Source organism: Montipora foliosa, chromosome 7 (assembly GCF_036669935.1).
Source record: "Montipora foliosa isolate CH-2021 chromosome 7, ASM3666993v2, whole genome shotgun sequence".
In the NCBI taxonomy this organism is placed as follows: domain Eukaryota; kingdom Metazoa; phylum Cnidaria; class Anthozoa; order Scleractinia; family Acroporidae; genus Montipora; species Montipora foliosa.
Window position 1 is genome coordinate 15,799,593 of NC_090875.1, and position 5,164 is coordinate 15,804,756.

Sequence of the window (5,164 nt, forward strand, 5' to 3'; positions counted from 1 at the left end):
TGGAACTATTGCAGAAGGCCGCATTGGAAGCCTATTCGGAAAATGTCCTAAGCCCATAACTATCCAACCTGTGGAATTTCTTTGATAACGATAATGATAATGACATTGTCATCATCCTCAGGTACTTCCTTTTTTGCGTGCAGGGATGGCGCAGTGGTGAGAGCACTCGCCTCCCACCAAATATCAGACTCGGCGTCATATGTGGGTTGAGCTTTATTGGTTCTCTACTCTGAATCGAGAGGTTTTTTTCCGGGTACTCCGATTTCCCCCTCTCCTCAAAAACCAACATTTGATTTGATTTCAAATAGTGTCTCAGCGCTGTTTACACTTGACATTTCAATAAAGTTCTTTATTACTATTATTATTATCATTATTATTATTATTATTATTGTACTCACGTTTTTACTAGTGCTACGTAGTCAAATATCCAACGGCGGGGAGTTCCGTCAATTTTAAATCACAGACATCAGAAAGGTTGGCGTATATTTCTGCCAGAACTTTTGAGAATTTCGCAGCCCTTTCTATTTTGTTTAACCACGCAATATTTTCGTTGTGGGAAGTTGCCTTAGCGAAATTTAATATCTTTAATCTACTTGGCTTACTGTGGTTTGTGTAGACTGTTCTTTAGAACGTTGTCGCTTTAGTTATAAAATGAGTTGGCAGTAACAATAATATTCAGTGTTGTGGCGCTTGAGAAACCACGCAAACTTGTTGCTTGTATTGAGACTTTTTTTCATGAAACCTTCTCTTTTTGTGCATTATCCTGCCTATGCAAAGATGGCGACATTGATGTTTGTCTTCCTTGCTGTCTTCGTGAGAAAACAAGTTGTGGCATATACAAAAGGTAATTTGTTTATAAGTGTAATTGTGTGCTGAGTATACTCGTGATGTAACACAAAGAGCATTTTTAGATTTGCTGAAATTGACTGGCAACGACCGTTTTTCGACCTCACTTTCTAAAAGTGATCATACAGTATTAATGCTTAAGATTTCAGGGATTTTAGGAAGCAAACTGGTTCTTATGGACGGACAACTTTATCTTCAAACAACAGCTGACTAGTGTGACACCTGTGTTTTGACTCTTTACGATTAACAGAGGGGAATTAGGACTTTGCGAGCATATCTTTCTTCTTGATGCTCTTATGCTCCACCGACGCTTGGCCTATTGCCCGCCGAGTAAACTACTTTCTGTGAATAACTGAAATGATGAAATGTTTTCATTCGGAGGTGGTCGGTAATTGAATTATATTTCATCAGCTAGAGTAGCATTATGCATTATTTTAGCCCTAAACAATTTGGAAAATGAAAAAAAAATGTAACTTTACTTGACTTGAGTTCAGTTTTTCATTTTTAACTGTGTTCGCAGAGTTGTTTAGAGATGCGTTGAATTCATCAATCACCGTGGATTAGTGATTTTTTTTGCCTCTTGAGTTCTTACTTCATTCTGCATATGATAAACTTAAGATTAATCAGATGCAAACTTTGAAAAACAAGATTAATTAAAATGCCATCATACCAACCATTTTCGGAATCTCTTCTCTTAATTAACTGAAATTGCTTTAAACGACATTTCTTACAACCCATGTCACTGATTCAGTTAAGGATGAGAGTGCTTTTTTTTGTTTATAAGAACATTTTTCTTCATAAATACTATTTTTCTTTGGCCTTCTTAGCTTCAGAAGGAACAACACACAGGCAACGTTGAAAAAAGGTGATATAAACGCACCCTTTGAAATCATATTTGAAGTTGAAGTTAAAAGTTTATTATTAAATCACATTGCAGCGGCTGCTCCAGCTGAAAAACGTAATATTTACAATCTTCTTACTTAAAAACACTATATTACAATCTTACTAAAATACAAAAATGATATGATGAAATGATTATAAGTGATAAATATGGCATAAATATAATATCTACTAGTAATAACACTTAATCTAAAATATTTAACATTAGTTTGCGAGCCTACACATATTTGACTCAAAGTTTCGTATGCTTCAACATACATAACAGGAATCCGACCGCATCCAGTGATATTTCACAGTTGTAGCGTATTTGATTCTTCTTGTGTGCCTGACCGTTTTTTAACGTCTCAGCTCTTAGCCGTACGCACTTAAACCACCAATTAAGTGAAGCGGCGTGCGAAACGTTAAGTAAAATTTAAGTTCAAAGCCGAGGATGCGTATATTTCTTCTCATGTTTGTCCTCGCTGTTGGTTTTAGTTCGTCGTAAAGGTAAGATGGATGACCAAAGGAAATGAGAATTTACGACATGGTTTACTGATGTGCTGCGTACGGCGCAGGAGAGGTTGAAAACTATCAGTGACCATGAGAAGAATCTAGAACGCTACAACAAAATATCACTATCACTGGATGTTGGGTTTCTGTGATTATGTCTTGAAGAATACGATTCGTTACGTAAAATACTGTAACAGTTTCAATGGCTGATGCGTTACACCGTTGCTTGTGTGTTGTTCATTCTTCTTCGATTCATTGCCCGCAAAATAGTAATACATGTACTAAGTCAAAACGTGAACCGTGACAAAAACGGGTCCTTGAGAAAGGCATGGTGCGTTACTTTTATTGGAGGCAGTGGAGTTCTTTCAGATTGTTTATGTGCAAAGCTCGTTAATTATCTGTTTCCATGAGTGGCAAGGAAATTTATGTTTTCTTGTATTTTATATCAGTCTGTGCGCTCCGATTGGTCCATTGGTCCTGGTACTTTCTTTTTTCTTTGTTTCCTGTGAGTGTTGAAGTAGTAATCTTTGAAAGTGTAAACAGCTCACAATCACGGAGATTCAGACTGTAAAGGAAGGATCGGCGACGCCACAGAGAGGACAAAAATTTGAGGCTTGTGCCAAGGCGACTCTTAGAGTTGGGTCGTTTTTTGATTGGAGCTTTTGTTCAGTCTGTCAAAGCAAAGATGTAATAACCTCTTACTAACAGAGCGCGTGGGCCGTACTGGGGAATATTGACTCGAGATGACCGAGGGCCAATATTCCCAGTACGGTCCCGAGCATTTGAGTTTGGTAAATAGTTTATTTCTGAGTTGCTGTTTGCCTCGGTTTCAAAGCGAGTCCTGGTGCAAAAGCATTCAAATCGAAATGAGCTAGTGGTGTATTTTCATGCAAATCAAACTCAATATCATTTGAATGGTTTAGCACCAAGATTCGTTTTGAACCAGAGACAAACAGCAACTTGGAAATGGCCTATCGTTTATTATATGGTATCGTTTCTTTGGGCGATTGGACTGCGTCTTCCATCAGCGAACTTTGAACGGTAACCTTTTACACGTAAAACTAAATTCCGCTTCCTCTAATTGTACTTCTGGGATGAAAAAAAAATTAAATTCCCTATTGAAAAACTTTTTGCGTTTCGCTCAACCTAAATTTCTCGCGAGACAGAAAAAATACGGTAACGGACCCTTTCCGTTGTAATGGTCCGTACTGTAAAATCCTGAATGAAAACCATGTTCCGAGCCTGATGAGAATTGCTTGTCATCTAATAACTGATGAGTGGCGAAAAAAAGGTAGACGAATTGACAACTGGATGTATGAATTGTCAGCTTTTGCCGATCAATGAATCAATCAATCAATTGATTACTTAACTATTTTGGATGCGTACGTGATAAAAGTTACCACCTGAAATACCTAACCGAAATAATCAGCAAATTTGAAGACTGAATTACGTGCTGTTTCTTTCTTTTTTTCTTTTTTTTTAATTATGACTTTTTAAATATTCAGTGTAGATCTGTTATTAGAGTCGATGTTCTCTTTAACATTTGCTTAACGACCCGTTTCTCTCTCCCTACCTCCACCAGATATCTGAATCTTATATCTTTCTCTTTCTCTCTGTCTGTCTGTCTTTCTAAATAAAACTTAGCAAATGTTACAATTTACAATTCAGTCCCTTACCGCTAATCAGCTACATTAAGCTCGATCCTGTATGCTGTACAATTGTTAGGCAAACTCTAATTCACTTGGCATTGAATAGGTCCCGGATGTGGAGCGCTTCTCACTGGTAACATTGTTGACAAGACAGTTGTAGTAAAAGGATCAGTCAACTCCAGCTTCGACGGAAAACGTGCGTTCCTTAACAGTTCCAATGGGTGGTGTTCCGCCGACGTGGACCCGAATCAATATCTAATAATCAAATTAGGTAAGAGTTAACACAAAGAGGATTTTGCAACATGCAATATTATATTCCGATTCAGCTACAAGGAGAAATATGGGTGCATATGTTGTTGTTGTTGTTGTTGTTGTTGTTGTTGTTTTGTCCTGGTTCACAATTTTTTAAACCAGTTCAATTTTGGTTTTCCTTTATTTCAGATAATGATAATGAATATTAGACAAAGAAAAATGAAAATTGAACTGCTTTGGAAAATTTAATACCAGGAAAAATTCCAAAAATTACTACTTATTTTTGGTAAAAAAAAAGAGTGCATATTTTTGACCATCTAATGCAATGGCACTAAACCTCGGACGGAAGAAGTACTCCTGGACGATAAAACGAGAAGCTTCAACATGACTATGGTCCAGTTATACAAACAATTTATGAAACTCTGCTCCTCATGTAACTAACAGAGAATTTACCCAGCCCCAACCTAAAAACCGAGGCTAACCCTAACAGTTAACTTAATTTTGAAAAACGGAAGCGAATGTTGCGACTTAACGGGACACGTCGTGTTGGATATCAAAATTGTGCGTGAATCAGATTAGTAACGTTTACATTGGAATTCTGGACATGAAAGTGTGTTTCTGCCTAAGGTGGCTTACTACAGTTTTCCGAAGGAAAAGATCAAGATTTTGAAATCTGTGAAATTAAAGCAACAGGATGTCTCTTCTGAAGTGTTAGTCACTGCAATTGATGTAAAATGGAGGGGGACTGGAAACTAGAAATTTCAACGGCCGTTTTCTCAAAAACTAGCCGTATGACCCCACCTCGAATTTTCAGGATTTCCTTGGCGAGAAAAATAATCATGTATCATAAATGTGAATGACAGGAAAATGATAAATATAGTGACCGAGCTCCTGGAGCGGGAACTCGACTAGACATTTCAAAGGCCTTATTCTCAAAACCTAGACCTTACGACCAGGGTTAAAAGTTTGGGAATTAGTAAACAATATGAAGACGAAAGCGTCAACATATTTTTTAAAAGATCTATCGG

General features: G+C 37.3%; 1 protein-coding gene and 1 long non-coding RNA gene across 3 annotated transcripts in view; both read left to right on the forward strand.

Moving 5' to 3' along the window:
* LOC138010853 (uncharacterized) overlaps positions 1-4,154 on the forward strand; it is a 12,797-nt gene extending 8,643 nt beyond the window's left edge. For both annotated transcript variants that reach the window (XR_011124566.1, XR_011124567.1), the window contains exons 2-3: positions 778-844; positions 3,991-4,154. This is a non-coding gene — a long non-coding RNA (uncharacterized lncRNA). The remainder of the gene's footprint in view (positions 1-777; positions 845-3,990) is intronic.
* Positions 1-5,164, forward strand: part of LOC138010848 (uncharacterized) — a 68,608-nt gene that overhangs the window by 22,673 nt on the left and 40,771 nt on the right. The window lies entirely within an intron of this gene.